Source organism: Equus asinus, chromosome 28, assembly GCF_041296235.1.
Source record: "Equus asinus isolate D_3611 breed Donkey chromosome 28, EquAss-T2T_v2, whole genome shotgun sequence".
NCBI classification, from domain to species: Eukaryota; Metazoa; Chordata; class Mammalia; order Perissodactyla; family Equidae; genus Equus; species Equus asinus.
Window position 1 is genome coordinate 37,379,517 of NC_091817.1, and position 20,508 is coordinate 37,400,024.

The 20,508-nt window shown below is 41.3% G+C and overlaps 1 long non-coding RNA gene across 2 annotated transcripts; it reads left to right on the plus strand.

Moving 5' to 3' along the window:
- Window positions 1–1,352: 1,352 nt before the first annotated feature.
- Window positions 1,353–11,080, plus strand: LOC123281615 (uncharacterized). Of its 2 annotated transcripts, XR_006521257.2 has the most exons (4): window positions 1,353–1,486; window positions 5,920–6,131; window positions 9,448–9,590; window positions 10,367–11,080. It is a non-coding gene; the product is annotated as an uncharacterized lncRNA (long non-coding RNA). The 2 variants fall into 2 exon arrangements; XR_011498989.1 differs by lacking the exons at window positions 1,353–1,486; window positions 5,920–6,131 and having other exon boundaries at window positions 9,448–9,654.
- Window positions 11,081–20,508: the final 9,428 nt, after the last annotated feature.

Below are 20,508 nucleotides of genomic sequence, written 5' to 3' on the forward strand. Positions count from 1 at the left end.
AAGATAATTAATGGAGGAGGCTACACCAAACAGCAGATTTTCAATGTAGATGAAACAGCCGTACACCGAAGAAGATTCCATCTAGGACTTTCACAGCTACAGAGGAGAAGTCAGTGTCTGGCTTCAAAGGACAGGTTGACTCTTTTGTTAGGGGCTAAGGCAGCTGACAGCTTTAAGTTGAAGCCAGTTCTCATCTACCATTTCAAAAATCCTAAGGCCCTTAAGAATTATGCTAAATCTACTCTGCGTGTGCTCTATACATGGAACAACAAAGCCCAATGACAGCACATCTGTTTACAACATGGTCGACTGAATATTTTAAGCCCACTGCTGAGACCTGCTGCTCAGAAAAAAAGATTCCTTTAAAAATCTTACTGCTCAGTGACAATGCGCCTGGTCACCCAAGAGCTCTGGTGGAGGTGTACAATGAGATTAACGTTGTTTTCAGCCTGCTGACACAACATCCGTTATGCAGGATCAAGGAGTAATTTTGAATTTGTCTTATTATTTAAGAAATATATTTCGTAAAGCTATAGCTGCCATAGATAGTGATTCCTCTGATGGATCTGGGCAAAGTAAACTGGAAACCTTCATGGAAAGGATTCACCATTCTAGATGGCATGAAAAACATTCGTGATTCATGGCAAGAGGTCAAAATGCTGACATTAACAGGAGTTTGGAAGAAGTTGATTCCAACCCTCATGGATGACTTTGAGGGGTTCAAGGCTCCAGTGGAGGAAACAACTACAATGTGGTGGAACTAGCAAGAGAGCTAGAAGTGGTGCCTGAGGATGTGACTGAACTGCTGCCATCTAGGATAAAGTTTTAACGGATCAGGAGTTGCTTCTTGTGGATGAACCAGGAAAGTGGTTTCTTGAGATGGACTCTACTCCTGGTAAAGATGCTGTGAAGATTGTTGAAAGGACAGCAAAAGATTTAGAATATTACATAAACTTCGTTGATAAATCCCTCGAATTTTTTGAGAATATTGACTGCAATTTTGAAGAAGTTCTGCTGTGGGCAAAAAGCTATCAAACAGCATTGCATGCTACAGAGAAATTATTCATGAAAGGAAGAGTCAATCGATGTGGCAAACTTCATCATTGTCTTATTTTAAGAAACTGCCACAGCCACCCCAACCTTCAGCAAACACTACCCTCATCAGTCAGCAGCCATCAAAATCGAAGCAAGACCCTCCACCAGCACAAAGATTACAACTTGCTGAAGGCTCAGATGATAGTTAGCATTTTTTAGCAATAAAGTTTGGTGTGTGTGTGTGTGTGTGAGGAAGACTGGCCCTGAGCTAACATCTGTGCCCATCTTCCTCTCTTGTATGTGGGATGCTGCCACAGCGTGGCTTGACGAGCAGTGCTGGGTCTGTGCCTGGGATCTGAACCTGTGAACCCCGGGCTGCCAAAGCAGAGTGTGCAAACTTAACCACTACACCACCAGGCTGGCCCCAGCAATAAAGTATTTTTTAATTAAGGTATGTACATTGTTTTTTAAACATAATGCTATTGCACACTTAATAGACTACAGTATAGTGTAAACATAATTTTATGCACTGGGAAACCAAAAAATTAGTGTGACTGGCTCTATTGCAATATTCGCTTTATTGCGGTGGTCTGGAATGGAACCTGCAATATCTCTGAGGTATGCCTGTATGGTTGTTAATCTCTTCCTGTGCCTAATTTATAAATTAAGCTTTATCATAGCTATGTACAGGTAAGAAAAAATGTAGTATATATAGGGCTCAGTACTATCCACGGTTTCAAGCATCCACCGGGGGTCTTGGAACATATCCCCCACTGATAAGGGGGGGCTACTGTATGTGTATGTGTATTCATTGCTCCAATTTGTCATGAAATAATTTTTATGAAAAATTAGATTGTAAAATATGATTTCTGCTCATCTTTTTACTAATGCTGCTTATAATTTCAACAGAATCATTTGTGATGTTTAATGCACTGTTATAGGAAATGGAAAAAAGAGCCTAAGTTGGCGACATAAAAATAGCTAATTCCTCTCCTCCTTCTATCTCCCTCCAGCCCCCGTGGCTCTAAATCACAGCTACAAATTGGGGTTGCATTTTGTCATGTCTTCCAAGGGCACAGTGACTGGCGTAGAATGAACTTCAGACTATTGCTAGCACATCTATTCAACTTAGCAGTTAGGAAAACACATACCACCCCATATACACCTGGGCTGCTTCTGCCTGCCTCTCTCTTGGGAAGGTTAGATTCTACTGGTCAGGAGTTCAGTTCGGGCCAGGTGGAGGAGGCTTAGAGGCAAATCTCTTCCTCCTTCGTTTAATTCACTTAGCAAACATCCATTGACTGCCTTAGGTCCTGGGGATGCAAAGGCCACATAAGCAGAGAGGTAAAGAGCACTGTATCTGGTTCCTATTGCTACTGTAACAAATTACCACAAACTTAGTGCCTTAAAACAACACAAATTTATTGTTTTCCTGTTCTGAAGGTCAGAAGTCTAAAATCAAGGTGTTGGCAGGTCTGTGTTCCTTCTGGAGGCTCTGGGGGAGAATCTCTTTCCTTGCCTTTTCCAGCTTCTAGAGGCCACCTGCATTCCTTGGTTCACCACCCCTTCCTAGAATCCCTTCGACTCTTGCCTCTGTTGTCACATCTCCTGCTACTCAATAAGATCTCCTACCTCCCACTTATAAGGATTCTTGTGATTACATTGAACCCACTTGGATAATCCAGTATCATCTCCCCACCTCAGAACCCTGCATTGAATGTCATCTGCAAAGTCCTATTTTCCATATAAGGTAACATTCACAGGTTCCAGAAATTAGGATGTGGATATCCTTGGAGGGGCCATCATTCAGCACAGAATTTGGCATTGGAGAGTTCTGCCACTCTCTAACATAATATGACTATTAAGTAAGTTTCTTAACCTTTCTGTATCTCAATCTTATCTGAGAAATGGAATAAATACTATCCATCTCATAAGGTTGTGTGAAGATTAAATGCCTGAAAACAATTAGCACTGTGTCTGACATATATTACTAATTCAATGAATGAGAAGTTCATGAATTGTTGTTCTTAATAATCAATGATGAAAGGGCACAGTCTCACCTCTTTGAGGACTTCTAAGTCTAGTGGAGAAGATAAATAGGTAAACAAATAATTATAAGCCAGTGTGAGGCAGTGTGACAAGGGCTATATTTGTCTCAGGCCACAAGGATCCTCCATGCATGACTTCAATCAGTCTTTTATAGATAATCACCTAACACTGAGTTTTGAGGCAAAGGAAGGGAAAACATAAAAGGTTGTTTGAAGCTATGGCTGACATGAAATGTCAGGTCCTGGCAGGTTGTATATTTTTATTTTGATGAGGTCATGTTTTTTCTAAGAAAAATTATTTCCTGGCCTTGAGATATTCTGATAACTCTCTTGGGCTTAGGGTATATGCCATTTAGCAAATCAGGGCCTTGGAGGGCTAAGACTGCATTGTACGGTAAAAGGAAAGATGGTAGTGTAGGTCTGTCAGAGGAACTTGAAAGTCATCCTGTTCCTCTCTCCTCCTCTCTCTACTGACTGTCACATCTTCCCTCCCCCAAGGGGAAAAGAGTGCTGATCTGATTGGAAACATTCCAGGATTCTAGTTTGGCCAAGTTTGCTAATGACTAGAGTCCCTGTGTGTGAAAAAGTCGGTGCTCTGGGTGGGTATCATTCATGTGTCTCTCCCATCTATGTGGCTTGAGTGGCGAGGACCAGGGTCCACTCTTTTCTCTCTACGTAGCAGCTGCCCTGAGCTCGCATGCTCTCCCTATTCTGTCTGTCTTGTTCCCTGATTCCATCCTTACCTTGACTCTTCAGCAGCATGTGACACAGACTCTTTATTTGGCTTCTAAACACCACTTTCTTCTGTTTTCTTCCTAGCTCATGTCCACTCCTTCTCAGTTGTCTCAGCTGGGTCTTCCTCATTTCCTTGACTTAATATCCAAATTTGCCAAAGCTCAGTCCCAAGACCACTTTTCTGTCTCCATTCGTCCCATTCTTAGGGATTTAAATATTATCTATGTATTGATGATGCCAGCTTTAGTTTTCCATTGCTACTGTAATAAATTACTACCACAAACTTAGTGGCTTAAAACCACACATTTATTATCTTAGATTTCTTCAGGTTCGAAGTTTGACACAGTCTCACTGGGCTAAACTAACCTGTCGGCAGGGCTGCATTCCATTCTGGAGGCCCGAGGGGAGAAGCTATTTCCTTGCCCTTTCCAGCTTCTAGAAGCCTCCTACGTTCTTAGCTTGTGACTCCTTTTCTCTATCCTTAAAACCGTCAACATCTTCTCTCTCTGACCATTCTTCCTTTGTCAAAACTCTCTCTCTTTCACCACAGCTGAGAAAAGTTCTCTGCTTTTAAATACCCATTTGATTAGATTGGGCTCACTCATATAAGCCAGGATAATCTCCCCATCTTAAGGTCCATGCCCTTAATCACATCTGCAAAGCCTTTTTCTGCCATGTAGGGTAATATATTCACAGGTTCTGAGGATTAGGTCATGGGCATCTTTGGGAAGACAGTGTTTGCCTCCCACAATGCCCAAATATATGTCTCCAGCCTAGACCATTCTCCCGAACTCCAGAACCATATATCCAACCACCTACTTGACATCTCCATTTGGATGTTAATAGACATCTCAAACCTGATTTGTACAAACTGAGCTCCTGAGCAACTTCCCCCAAACCTGCTGCTCTCACATTCTTGATGGCAATTGATGGAACCACCCTTTAAGTTGCTCAGACCAAAACCCTAAGGATTATCCTTGATGCTTCTCTCTCTTTTGCACCTACATCTAGTCCTGCAGCAAATCCTGGTGGCTCTAATTTTAAAGATATCCATAATGTGACCACCTGTCACCTCCTTCACTGCTATCAGCCTTGTCTCAGCCACCATCATCTCCCATCTAGATTAGTGCAGTAGCTTCCTGACTGGTCTCTCTGTGTCTCTGCTTGCTCCAGTAGCCTCCTTACTATTTCACAAATATTTAAAGCACACTCACACCTCAGGATCTTCACACAAGCTGTTTCCTCTGCCTGGAAATCTCTTCTGCCAGAAAACCCCACGGCTTGCTTGCTCACCTCCTTCAAGTGTTTGCTCAGATGTCACCTTCTCAGTGGGCCCACTCTGAAAACCCTTATTTAAAATTGTATCTCCCTCTACATTGCTCTTTCCCACTGTGTGTTTCTTGCACTTTATAATTTACTTTTTTATCTTGTTATGGTTTGTTGCCCCCACTTGAAAGTGAACTCCACAAAGGCAGGCAGGAGTTTATTCCTGTTGTGTTCACTGTTGTACCCTCAGTACCAAGAACAGTGTTTGGTTCATAGTAGGTACTCAACAAAATTTGTTGAATGTGTGAATTCTCTCTAGCATTCCTGAGTGGTTTTTGGGTTAGCCTTCCTTACATCAGAAGAATGAAGATCAAACTTGACTGTTGGGAGACTGGAACAAACAGTACAACATTGGCCAGCTCTAGCTTTAGGATGAGAGGGTTCTGGAAATTGACCTGCTTACTACCCATAAATGTTTCTATTAGAGAAATAAACAAGTAGACTCACAGATCTGTCTCTCAGTGCCTGGGATGAGAAAAGTTGTAATAAATTTAATCATTGTGATATCGTGACATAATAAGAAATGTACATTTGTTCTTCATCCCAGTTCCTGAATGATAGGGCATATTTTGTTATTCATAATAAGCCCCTTTAAATCATAACTGAGTTTATGCCTATGAGGTGATTCTTGGAGGGCAAATTCTGGTTGCCAGATGAACTTACCATGTGATTGGTTAGAAGGTGGGAGTTTTCAGTCCTGACCTCTGGGGAGGCAGGAGGGGCTGGAGATTGAGTTCAATCACCAATGTCTAATGATTTAATCAATCATACCTAGGTAATCAAACCTCCATAAAATCCCTAACGGAAGGGGTTCAGAGAACTTATCAGTTGGTGAACACATCCCCGCAGCTGGAGGGTGGTGCATCCCAACTCCAGAGAGACAGAAGCTCCTGCATTTGGGACCCTTCCACACCTTGCCCTCGGTACCTCTTCATCTGGCTGTTCATCTGCATCCTTTATTTTATCCTTTATAATAAGCCAGTTAATGTAAGTATTTCCCTGAATTCTATGAGCTGTTATAGCAAATTTTCAAAACTGAGGAGGGATTTCTGATTCAAGGGAGTTAATGAAAGGATTAGAATACCCCTCCCCATTGTCACCTAAGAAACAGGTACTCTGCTGCCCAGAGTTTGACTTTGGGTATCCTCTTTTTTGTTTGCCATTCTTCTTGGAAGGAGCCCAAAGCTGATTAGATATTTGAGGGAGAACAAAATGACAAACTTTAACTGGAAGTTGGGGAAAGAAGGTATTCTGAAACTTTTTCTCCTTATTTTTAAAATAATTAAGTAAACTTGAAAGGGAAGGACTTCTTTGAGTTTTTCAAAGTCCAAAAATTGATTCCAGGTTTGGGGCAGGAAATGTCTATGATGAACCTGGAACATCTTGTTGTACAGAAAGAAAGAAAACTATTGATTATTGGAGTTGTGGCAAAAGGACACAGGGAAAATTTGAGAATCAAAAAGAGTAATTGCTGCAATTGATTGAAGTACATAAAATATAAAAATATCTTGGTTCATACTGATACTTTAAAAAATTGTCATCATTGGAAATTGCTATGGCACCAACTCATTACTCTGAAAATTAATAAAGGTACGGAATGATAATGTCTTTCCTATATGAACTATATGGAAAAATAGCTAATGAAGAAAGTTATTCTTTTTTTCTTGTATAATTTTTTCTTATTTTGAAACAATCTCAATCCTACCAAAAATGTCAAGTATGGTACAAACTACTTTTTTCCCCAAGCCATTTGAGAGTAACAAACTTTAGCAACTTTACTGTCATTACCAACCTGATGCCCATCACCTCTGAATACTGAATACCTGAAATACTTTGTATTTCCCATAAATAAGGACGCTCTCTTAGATAACCACTATATCAAAATTATGAAATTTCTTCAAAATTAGGAAATTGACATTGATGTCCAGTTGTCCTAATGACATCCTTTATAGCAAAAGGGTCCTGTTCAGAGTCACGTGTTGCATTTAATTGTCATGTTTCTTTAGTCTTCTTCATTCTGGAACTGTTCCTCAATCTCTGACTTTCATGACCTTGGCTTTTTTGAAGATTACAGGTCAGTTATTTTGTAGATTGTCCTTCAAATGGGTTTGTTTGGTGTTTCCTTGTGATTAGATTCAGGTCATGCATTTTGGAAGGAACATCACAGAACTGGAGCTGTGTTCTTCCTTTTGCACCTTCTTGTCAAGTGGCATGTGATTTTGATTTGTCCCATTACCCATGATGTTCCCTTTGATCACTTCAGTAAGGTGGGGTCCATCAGGCTTCTTTACTGTGCATGTACCTTTCCTCTTTGTAACTAATAAGTATTTTATGAGGAGGTACTTTGAAAATATTTAAAATCCTATTTTTTATCAAACATTCATTTTAGTTATTTATTTATATCAGCAAACCCGTGGATTCTTATTTTAGTCAATGGGTTATAATCTGTTACTATCATTCTTTATTTTGATGCTCAAATTTCTCAGATTAGAAATGCAGCAGCCCATCCCTCTGGCCTTTGTGTCTGCTGGCACGTCCATCACTCTCTGAGTGCTTTCTGACGCAGGATGTCCCAAGCACATCTTGTACTTTCCTTGCTCTAACCCTTGGATCAGCCGTTTCTCTCTGCTTCCTTTTAGTGGCGAATAGTATTTAGAAACCAAGATCAAGTGCTGTTGCTGTTGGGTATCACCGCTCCCAGCCCCTCTCACCCTCTCAGTGGATAGAGCTAAGGAATATATATGTGTATGTGTGTGTAGTGCAACATGTGACCTTGTTTGTATTCGGATTCAGAGGAATCAATTGTAAAAAGACATTTTGAAACAATTGGGGAAATTTTATAGGAACTTGGAATTAGATGATATCAAGGACTTGTTAGTTTTGTTACGTATGATAAAGACATTGTGATTATGTTAAACAAAATCCTTATCTGAGAGAGGCAACTGACATACTTACAATGAACTCTACCTTCAAGGGGGTTAAATGAGATAATATAGGTGGAAAGGACTATCTAAATAAATTACTATTCTCTATATATGTATATGTATATATACACACACATACATACACACACACACATATATATACAGACTCACACATATATATACACATTGTAATTTGAGCTTAACCTTGAGTTTGGTATATAAGATCTGGAATCTCAGCCCTCTACATCCAATGTCTAGAGCTCATGTAATCCAAAAGTTCCCTGTTAAAGTACCCTTTTAACAAGCCCCATTTTATGAGACCCAGAAAGGTTTTGACCACATCCAGAGAAGACTTGTTCCTTGACCTTGAGTTTGGTACATGGTATACATCTTATCCCAAAGATAGAACTGATAATTTGAGACATTATAATGTATCCTTGGCTTTGGTTCAGTTTTTGTGACATTAAAAGGTTATTTAGAACCAAATGTGAAACCTATCCTTCATAATCCTGTCTGTGAACTGTCACTGGTATGACAGGAAGGGTCAATGCAGACATAACGACTTCCATCCCTCACTGGATAGGGGAGGTGGCCTCTAGCCCCCACAGCTGTTCCTAGCTGGAACAGTCATAGTTCCTGTGTGCTCTTTGACATCTGGAGCAGCTGCAACAGCAAGCAATTTAGCGCAAAATAATCCATCAATTAATCTCTTTGTTATTGGACATTTCAGATGCTTGTGCCTTGGTTTGTACTATAAATGAGGTAGGAAGTGGCACGATTGCTGATTGTTACAGGCATCTCCCCATGTTATGGTTGTCCTGCCTACCCCACCAGTGACCCAGGGGGTGCTCCAGAGCCCAGAGAAGAAGAGCAACAGTGTTAGGAGGTGGTGAGACAAATGGTCTATGGGTTATACACAACTCCCTCAACACTGGCAGTGACTCCACCCTTTGTCCCCCACCCCAGGAAGAATATCAGGATGCCAGTCAGTGAGAGGGCTAACCTTGGGTCCTCTTTAACTACAAAGAAAAGTAAATGATTTGACACCTTAATACTTGGAACGCTGGTAACAAACTAGTGTCAAGATATCACAGTTCAGAGCTGCTGCTCTAGTGGAATACTTTTAATAAATAACAGAAATGTAAAACAGTGTTTACACACTTCGGCAGAATTGTCCAGAGGCCAGACTCTTGCCGAAGCTGAAAAATCCCTTGGAAATCTTCAGCTTTGCACTTAATTACCACCTCCTTTGGCTGTTTCTATTTTACTGCTTTCTTTCCTCCCCCTGTGATTTGCCCTTCTTGTTGCCAAACGCACTTTCTCTTCCAGACACCATCTGTTTTGAGAATATCTTTGTATTTTCTTTTCCCTTCCCAAAGTGGCCCTACTTTGGAGGCTGCATCTTCCCCGCAGAGGATGGCTTCTACTCTGTTACCTCACGCGTTGGAGGGAAGGGAAGCTGGGGCTTGCCGAACGGAGATATAACCAGGAGGCCGACGGAGATATTCTTCTGGACTCGGAAGTATGCTTTGAGTTCCCAATGCACTCACCCTCATAAGGACCTTGGGGTACAGGGATTGGTTGTGGTATGTCTTTAAAATATCTTTTGTTTGTTATAAAACTTCAAAGAATTCCAAAGTGTCAAAAGGAGAAAGTGAAAGTCATTCTCTCCAATACCATTCCTCAGAGGGACATGAACCCCTCAGCCACACAGTGATCCCAGTGAGTGCTGTCAACAGTGCAGTCTATATCCATCTAGTCTTTTTGCTGTGTGTGCATCAAAATGTGTAATATGAATATATAGAAATTTAAAACAGAAATTGGGTCATACTATGTATATTGCCTGCAATTTGCTTATTATTATTTTACATAAGTATCCTGGGCATCTTTTTATGTCAGTACACATATATTTTCTCATTATATTTAACAACTGGTATTCCACAATATGACTGCACCATGATTTATTTATCCAACCCGTTACTGATATATATTGATTCCAATATCATTATTATCACCAATGCCTACCACATTTATCTTTATACTTGTGCAGCTATATCTATAGGATGGTTGGAATTGCCGCATCAGAGTTGTGCATTTTAAACGTTGATAGATACTGTCCTAAACTTTAATATGCAATCACTACCAGAAGCACAGCATCGTCTCCTTTTAATTAACAGAGATTATGAGATAAATGATAATGATTTGTAAAGTGTAAAGTATTTCACAAAGTATTTTTATTCAACTTATTTAACATTAACGGATATTCTATCAGAAGATAATGTCACCTCTAATTTACAGGTGAAGAAACAGAGGCTCCTCGAAATTAAGCGATTTGCCGAAGATAACAGACTTGGAAATGGCAGAGCTGAGCGCCAGTCCCTCTTTTATCTCCAAGCCTGAATTTCTTTGTCCTGCGCGACTATTGGCTTCTCATGGAGGAGTGCTAAACCTCCTGCTGTGATGGATTGACTGACCATAGGTGCACAGGGAGGGAGTGTGGAGGGAATACTGGCCAGCCAACCTTATCCTCGTGTGGGACATCCCATGGCACATCCATGGACATACAGACTTTTCTCTCTCTGCCATCAATTCCCTTGGTGATCTCATTTGGTCACAGCTTTAAATATCATTTATGTCAGTGACTCCCAAACTTATATTTCCAGTCTAGAATTCTCTCTTTAACATATCCTACTGAACTCTTGATATTTCTTCCTAAACCTGCTCTACCTACGGCCATCTCAGTTGGTTACTACCTCATCCTTTTAGTGCTTCAGGCCCAGATCCTTGATTCCTCTCTCTCTCTCATACGCTTCATTCACAGAGAATATGACCAAGGCCATATTGCCAGTTCCTGCCTGATTTGGAATTAAAATTCAGGTGTGTCTTGCTCTAAAGCACAATGAGATTATACTTTATTCTAATCCCATAAGCCCGAAATGTAATTCTGATCTGATTCTTGGAATTTGTACTCTAATTTAGGAGTCCATGGACTGAGTAAATGTTTAGAAATGAGATCAGGTGCTTGATACATTTATTTCTTCTGGTTTCTAAGACCACAAAAATTGAAAGTCTGAGTTAAACACACCGAAAACATAATTCATCTTAGCTGAGGAGATCAGTGGGCCCAGACTTTGAAAACACACAAGGCCCCCTAGGTCACTTCTTCCATCTGCACACATAGGGGTGGGAGGAAGAAAAATGGGGATGAGAGGAGTCCCAGAAAGGAGCTTCGGGCTCTGCTCCTCATTCCCTCCCTCGCAAAAGTACAGGGTCAGAACAAATGCCTTCTAGTGGGAAGGCAGCTAATTTGGAGCGTTTAAACAGGAGCTGAGGCAAAGCTGTGCATTTTCCTCAAGGCACAAAGGGAAGCAAGCTCTTAAGTAAGACATGGTAAAAATCTTGAATTATTGATCAGAAGGGGATTTAACTTGTCAGGAAGTGTTTATTTTAATTTTAGCATATGCTTTTGGTATTTGTGCATCTGTGTATGTGTTTTTGTGTAGGAAGTTGTCATACTCAGAAACCAAAAGGTGAACAGTATATACGCTGTTTTAATTATGATTCACTTGTCAACTGGGACCTCTCTGGCCGTAGGAAACCTAGGGGATTTAATTCAAATCTTCAATGTTACAGCCTGGCTAGAGTTCGCCTGGGACGGGGGGTTCCTAGAACGCGAGCTTTCCAGGGCTAACACTGGAAAAGTCCTGCACAAACTGTGACAAGTGAGTTACTCTAAGCTTGACTGTGTCCAGAGGCCCCACCACAGTTTTTGTTAATTCCAAACTGCTTCCCTTTGCCCACCCCCTTGTTGTGACTCCTGTGTTCAGGCTTTCTCAGTTCCACCCTGGACCGACCTGCATGCAATTCTCAGTTCCTTCACGGGTTTCCACAAAAACTTCACTTCGCACTATGCACTTAATGAAGTGAGCAGCTTTCCCGAAGATTTAAGGGGTCACATAGTACACTGAACAGCCGCTAACCATCTCTTCTTAGCACCCCTCTCTTGCTTTCTCTTCCTTTCAATCTCTGTTGCAATCAGCAAATTTATTCCCTTATCTAGAGCATTTCTGCCTCTCAGGCTCCTTGGTGGCAGAGAGGGTCCCACATTTTATTCCATGGGGATATACCAAGAAGTTTTCTCAGCAAAGATGGGTCTCATCTAAGAGGAATTCTTAACCTGGCTACTTAGAGAATAAAATTGTGTCTATTACATTACATAATGAAGAATATTTTAAACAAAATGGGTAAAAAATTTTGACTTGGTTTGGGAATTATTAAGCTGCCTTCATTTTCTCTCTCAGTTTCATCTGGTAAGATGCAACTCCACCCCCAGTTACACAGTGCTGGTTCTTTCCTTTTCTCCCGGAGCTCACCAGTACGGGCTCAACTGAGAGTAGAGCTTAACTCTCTTCTTGTTTCAGGGACATGATGGAATTTTCTCCAGAGGTATGTGGCTTGATGCATTAACAAACCCCTAAGGATACTGGCATTGCGAAGGGAGTTGTGTGTGCATCTTAAAAGCCAAATGACGCATCTTTCCTCACAGAAACCATTAAAGATTCAAGTCTGACTTGGACCAGAGGCAGTAACAATAAGAAAGTTGTCAAAACCCTTTGTCAGGAAGGAGCTGGAGGGAGGTGAGATCAGATGGAGAGACTCTGGGTGATCTAGAGCACCTGAATAAGGATCCTTTCTGCTCCTCTTGAAACGGACACGTCTGAGCAAGCGTGGGAACCTGTTTAGGGTGGAGGTCAGAAGCCTCACCTGGCTTTCAGTTCCTCTCACTCATTATGTTTGGACTCTGGGAGAGTCAAAGAGTATTATTTATGGAGAAGTTAGCCAGGAGAAGAGGGAGGCATGGGGAAAGGCATACAAAAGAGATAAAACGTGGGGAAACAAGAGTGGAGAGCAGGAACCGTGGGTCCTAGAGTGCTCACAGGCAAAAATTTGGATAAGTCATTGGATTAATTAATTAATAAGGCAGATTAATGCTCTTTTTGCATGCCTAAGAATATTGAGCTCTTAGCAGCTCATTGAAGCTGTGTTACGGGAAAAGACAGAGACTGTGCAGAAATAGTCACCACTGATTTGGAAACTGTTTTCATTTCCTGATCTCCTAAATAATGAAACTGTTTTCTGAGATGGGAACAAGAACTGTTATTCTAGGATGGAAACATCCACAGATCATCTGATAAAAGCAGCCACTGTAGCCAAAGCACTGGTGTTTTTGCATTCTTTGGGAATCCCATTTATCCATGGAGTAGAATGCTTCAGTCTTACATGACTCTTGGTGACTCTGCGTGGCTAGCAGCAGAAGTAAAGACCGTTTATTAAGGGTTTTAGGTGGCAAGGTGCAGACATTGACGGACGAAGACGGTTGGTCAGAAACAGGAAGAACAAATGGCCAGAACACATCATGTAATTCCACTATATCCACGTGAACTTAGGCTTTATGTCCTCATCTTCATCTTGGCTCCCAAGAAACACACACACACGCACACACGCACAGCATATCCACCCATGTATGTGTCAGCCATGTTCCTCCACTAGGATCCCAATTTTGCCCTCCTTAATGGAATAGCGAAGAATATTTTGAAATCCTCCTTTGTGGTGTATTATCCATGCCATGACTACCTTTATTAGTGCAGTAGGCAGTATTTGATTTAATAAACAATTGGCAATGTTGCTACAACCCTATTTTAATTTTACAGTTGTTTTTCTATTCCTATGGGGGGAATTATTTATCTTTAAGCCTAACATAATTTTAGATTTTACTTTATGGTTCCTTCCTCACCAAAAGTTATTGCCCTCAGTTTTCAAAGTCATATCCATCTCTAGAAGGTCAGCAGCTGGGACCAAATCATATCAGGGTCATCCCTGGCTGCCATTAACCCCTCTGATACATCCATCTGCTTTTCTAATGAGCTCAGGGGCCTGAGAACCCTCCAAAGCCTCAGGGTTGGTCTAACGAGGGCAATGGGGTGCTTTTAAATTGAATTTCTCATTTCCTCCTAATGTTCAGCCCAGTCAGCTTGTGAAAGACCAAAAGCTCAGTATCTGCTTCCTTCTGGCTCCTTCCTGTGTCATTATTATAGCGGCTGTACTCCTTTATGTTTAGTCTAGCTGGAAGATAAACACCTGAGAATTTTCCTCTTTGTCCCTAGTATCTGACACAGTTGGCATGGTCTTCAATGCCTAGGTGTCTGAGAAATGTGTGCTTAAATGAATGAATGGATGAATCCTTATGTATTCCTCTCTTATTCTTTAACAGGATATTATAATTATCAGAGCAAAATTTTTATACAGGCTCAAATCAAACATTTCTTTCTTTCCCTCTGGATCACTTGGGCATTTCATAGATCCTTCCTCATTTTGCCAGAAAGAGAAAAGAGAATCTGAGATTGGTCACACCCCCTTCCCTCTAAAGTGAAAGTAGTAGCCCATTTCCGTGTTCGCCTTTCTGGAGTTCCTGGCTCTGTCCCTCTCCAGTCTTTTATTCCCAAGTATCTAAGATTAGATTTTCATCTCAGAAATTGTCATCTTCACCATGACTAAGCCCTGATGATCCGTTTTCAGGAATGTACCCTCCTCGTCTGGAAGCCTCACCCTTCCTTCGCCTCTGCTCTCTAGGCTTCACTTGTTCACAGCGGCACCCCCAGTGGCTGGCCCAATCTGCTCTAAGAGAGCAAGGATTCAGTACAGTATTTGATGGGTCCATCAGAAGACATATTAATAAGTGAAGCAAAATTTTACTGGGGCTTCAATGGCCACTTCAAGTTCAACCTCCTCTGAAGCTTTTCTGACAACTCCAGTCAACCACGGTCTTTCCCTTCTTAACCACCTTCATGTTTATTGAATATTTTTTATAGATTATTACAGTGCTATTTATTTTGTGGTATATTGCACATTAATATTTTCATGTCCATGTGCTTCACCTCCCCGTGACTGCAAGTCTCACCCAGGGGCTAATTTGTGTAGCATTTGAAGGTTATACAATCTTGAAATCCCTTTATTACAAATAAAAATTAGGTGCAAAAGTACCTAATTGTTTTTTAGCATGAGTTATACTAAATTACACCATTAAAAAAGCTAATGAATACCATATACATCACAAAATAAAAAATAACAAGTTTTTTATTCATTAGCTGCTTGCCACATCTCTATAATAATTTTCTCCTATACTTTTGTCTGCATAATGTTTGATTGCCCCTTCATAGAACGATGGTCTTGTAGCATCATTTTCTCTAGAGAACAGAAAGATAGTTCAGGCTTTTTTCTAGCACGGTTGATATAAGTTGTTCTTATTCTTGACAGGTTCATGTTTACCTTTGTGTGGTACCTCACTCACAGACATGTTCTCTCTTTGTAGTACTGCTACGCTGTTGGGCCCTACAAACACAGGGATTCTATTTTGTGAGATTTTAATCAAAAAAAAAGAGAAAAAAAAAGCATAGTGCATTTATAATTGTATACACTGCATTATCAAGTATTTTCCTAACAGGAGACCATTTTTGATTTTGACAGTTTGGGGTATGACAAGAGCCGAGTGCCTGAGGACTGGAAGAGCTTTTCACAGACCGGCTCTGGCTCCACCTCGTTTAAACTGCAGGTCTTCTCTACCACACGCTGTCGGTTCCAGAGCCGCGTGACACTTTCCTATCATAAGTCAATCCCTGATCCTGGGCGTTCGTGTCTACCACTCTTTCAATTATGTCTCTCAGCCACCAGACGCAGCAAGTGTCTGGTGTCTCCTCTTGGCAAGTGTTTCTCTCTGGGTCTCCTCTTGACAGTTAATCACTGGCAGGGTAGTCCTGTTGGCAGTTCTTGGATTTGCATTTTTAGGAAGTCCAAAACAGAATAAAATCTGCCTTTAAATTTTCTTCCAACCCAGACATAGTCCATTTTGACTAATCCTCAGGACATGAGGTAAGATATATTTCCCCCTGCAAGCAAGACAGTGGGTAATTAAACATAGTGCTGACAGTTTTTGTTCCTAGGCCCTGTAAGAGCATTATAATTAGTCTTTTAATTTTTGAGCTGAGTCTGATGTCTGAGCAGGATAAGTCCAGTTCTACAAACTGAAGAAATATCCATCACTAGCAGAGGAGCAGGTGTAGAAGACAGAGTCTGCAAAGGACCCGATGGGGAAGCTGGGGGTCGTGTCCTCTTGGTTAAGACCTTAGACTCCAGTCAGACAGACCTAAATCCTGCCACTTACTGCCTGTGTGATTTGGGGCAAGTCACTTATGCTTTTGGAGCCTCAGTTTCTCATTTGTGAAATGAAGAGAGTAATCCCACAGGGTTGTGAAGATTCATGTGTGTAACGCAATTAGCACAGAAACATAGGGTAAACGCCTCAGAAATATTAGGTATCCTTTCTGCTAACATTTCTCTGTCTTCTAGGTCTATCTAGATATCTGATATCTTTGATCGTTTAAGTCTTTTCCCAGATTCCAGCCTTTTTAGCTGCTTTTCAAAAACAGCTCTTTTTGATGGTAGGTGCCAGAGCTTAGTCATTGTCTGCCCACAGTGCCTAAAAGGAGCGTTTTGCACGTAATAACCCTTCCCGTTCGCTTAGCAATCTACTATTTACAAAGTGTTTTTCCAGGTTGTATTACTCAGTCTTCAAAATGACCCTCTGATGGTGGTGTCACCGGAGCTCACCATGCTCCGCCTTTCTGTTGCCTCTCGCCGAGCTCATGCCCACCCAGCAAGGCTGCCACACCAGCAGCTCCTCCCTGCTAGATGCCAGGCTGCCCCTGTTGTCATTCAGGTCTCCCCACTGGGCTCATCTCCTCATTCATTCTCCAGCAGGGCATCCTATTTTACTTGTTCATGGCACTGTTCACATCTGATACTTTACTTGTTTATTTTTTATCCAACGTCTCACGCTAGAATACAGGCTTTGTGAGAGCAGAAATGTTGTCCCCTCTGTCTCTGTGCATGCCTTCTCAATAGGGACAATATTGTCCCCAAGGGAGCAAAAAGTGATTCTTGAGGGGCAAAAAACCTCACTGTTTTTATGTATAAAGCACAAATTTATATGCAGTACATAAACAGATATACAGTGTAGACATGGTATTAAAATTTGGGAGGCATAATTAGGACAAAAATGTCTAAAAAGGCCCCTTAGGGGAGCAATAATGAGAAAAAAGGTTGAAAACACTGCTTTACAGTATTCAACAATGCTGAGCACAGAGTCGGCTCATAAATAATATTGTTTGAATGGCTGGATCATGCCCATTAATGGTTGCAGAAACTGAGGTTAGAGAGGTGGAGTAGCTAACCTCAGGACATAAAGGTGATAGATGGTAGAACTGGGTCTCGGATCTAGATTTCCTGGTTTTGTGCTTTTTACTCTAAGCCAACCAGTAAATGCTCAATATATGCTTTCTGTGTTTACTTGAGCATATTAGATATTCCCACAAGAGGAAGTAAAGCAAACATATTTTCTAAGCGACACAAGAAATAATCTCCGAAAATCGTTCTATTCAGAAGAGTCCAACTAGTCTTCTTCTCCGGGGACATTAACGATGCACTGTACATGACTCATCTTTGAAATGGGAATCAGTTCCGTCTCCTACTCTTGGTAAAATAAGAATGAAAAGGTGAGAAATATTTTTAGTATTTCAGTCATAGTTTCACAGCATCCCTGGGCCAAAAGAAATAACTAACAATTCCATTTATTAAGTGTTTATTAATAAATTCCATTTATTATTAACAGGTCCAAATAGCTTAATAAGCATATGTCCTAACAATTTAGGACATACATATCTTCCGTTGACCATGGGACATCTTCTCAAGCCTTGGGATCACCACCACCCTCATTTCCTTTTCCACATTGATTTTTGTGTGATACTTGGTTTCGTCACAGCAATTACTGAAAATCCAGCTTTGAAAGGATTTAGTCATTGGAAGCAGTATCATAATCTAGCATTGAAACTATGAACTACCTCGAGCTAGTCGTTTCCAAAAGATATTGCTGTGATTCCTGTGAACATTTAAAACAACCTGACACCCTTGTGAGTTCACTGTGGCACTTCGAGGTGCCCTAGCACACAGTTTGGGAACTATGGCAGTAGACCAAGGCAAGATAAGATGCTGGCTTGAGGTAGAGTCATAGCAGGGGAGTCGGAAAGAAGTGTGAAAGTGTAAAGATATGTGGAAGTGAAAAATTGGAGGCAATTGGTCCCCAAATGGTAAATGAACAGGATGTGGAGAGGAAGGAAAGAGGTTTGGAAAATGAAGTTTGGCGGCTGGATGATTAGAGAACTGTAATGTAGTAGATTGTAGAACTCTAATTGTAGTAGAGAACTCATGTAGTAGATGGCTTTGGGGACCCTGTCCAGCCCACCTTCACTTTCTTGAGAATGAGAACCATCGTCCACACAGGAGTGGCCCTGGCAGCCGTGTTCATTCAAAGTGACTCTCTGGCCAAAGACGATTGGACCGGAGAGATACGTTGCACTTGAGCCACCTAAACCAATCAGATTTTCTCTCTCAGATGACGAGTTGCTCCCAGCCAAGCAATTCTTCCCTTGTTCTGCTGTCTGCCCACTAGTCCGCTCATCTCTTGCCCTTTAGAACTTCTAGATGGGATTCAGACACAAACCTGCTGTGTCCCCTAATACATTAAATTCATGGGTGGTCCCCTCAAAGCCCCTTTCTTTTGACTAGAGGTTAGGAGGTGGGGCTCACAGCTCAGCCCTCTTTGAGAAAATCCTCCCTAAGCACCTACTCCTGACCCTCGGTGCACTCAGGACGTGAACGGCTTAAGCGTTCTCTAGCCTCTTTGCTTTGTAAACTCTTGGTCTAGTTCCTCTATTTGAAATTTGCTGCCTATTGTGCCTCACCTCAGTTGTCTACTTTAACATCTTCAATAAGATATCGCTTGTTTATTCAACTAGCATTAAGCTCCCACTAGACCAGTGCTGTCCAATAGAAATATAATGCAAGTCACATATGTAATTCAACATTTTCTAGCAGTCAGATTAAAAAAGAAACAAGTGAAATTAATCTTAATAATAATAATCTTATTTAACCCAATATATCCAAAATGTTATCACTTCAATCTGAAATCAATATTAAAAATTACTAATGAGATATTTCACATTCTTGTTTTGCACTAAGTCTTTAAAGTCTGGAGTTTATATTTGTCCCACATTCCAGTTTGGGCCAGCCACACACCAAATGCTCAATGGTCACAAATGTCTAGTGGCTACGAGTGTCTAGCGTCTAATGGACAGCATGGAGGCAGACTGTAAGCTGGTTCTGTGGCAGGACTGGCATTCTTCTTGGTCCTTGCTGGATACCACAGTGTTTGGCATATAGTAGGCATTCGATATTTGTGCAATTGAACTGAACTATAATAGACTGAATGAAGAAATTATCTAGGGAATTGTTCCACAGCTTCCCACAGCACTTACAGTCTAAATCATTCAATTCTGCACACATTTAGTTCGCCCATATAGTTTGTAATTCATTTATTCCGCAAGTATTTAGGCTCCATGAAGGCAGAGGCGTCTTTGTCTTGTCCCTAAGATCTACCACAGTTCCCAGTATGGAGATTTGGAGATTCACGCAGTCAACAAATATTTAGTGTCCACGCTGGACTGGTTAGTTTAGGTGCTGAGGATCTGTGTTGAACAACACAAACACAGTCTCTGTCCTCCTGGAGCTCACACACAATAAAAAGTAACAAGGACTATGAAGGAAAGAACTGAGGTGACGTGGTAGGGTGTGGCTGGGAATGAAGAAACAAAGGAGTAGGGAGAAGTAGCTGACCCTTCAAAGAGCTAGGGGAGGGCAATCTGATTGCGTCTTACCACAGGCCTACAAGCTCTCTCCTTTTCAGCCACGTTAGCCTTTCATTTTCTCTAACACCCAAATTCATTTCTTTTAACTTTCTGTTTCCTTTGCTTGTGTTTCTGTCTTCCTTGCTCTTCTCTAGCTGGTGTCTTCTCAGGTCTCAGCTCCAATGCCGTCTCCTCAACATCAGCCTCCCTGACTGTGCTATCTACAGGGCTCATCCCTTTAGACACTGTCCATCAAACACACATTTTGTGTATCATCACAATCTGAAATGATCTTGTTTGTGCACCTGTTGTCTCCCACACCGTAAGGAAAGCTCTAAGTAATTAGGGACTCTGTCTTGACATTGGCTATCTTACAGAGGCTAGAAAAGTGCCTCTATGACAAAGGCATGACTAACAATAGTGATCAATAGATATTTACTGAATGAATGAATGAATGAATGTCAAGAGTTAAAGTCTTTGGGAGATGTCTCAAGGCAGGAGTTGAGTGAGGCCACAATCTAAATGAAGTCTGAGAAGGACCGCCCTTTTTCAATCTTGGGTCTCTGAGAAGGAAGATGGGGTTAATGCATATGAAAGTTATTCTCTTGGACAGCCTTGGGTGTCTGGCAACCTGGGTTCTGGTTC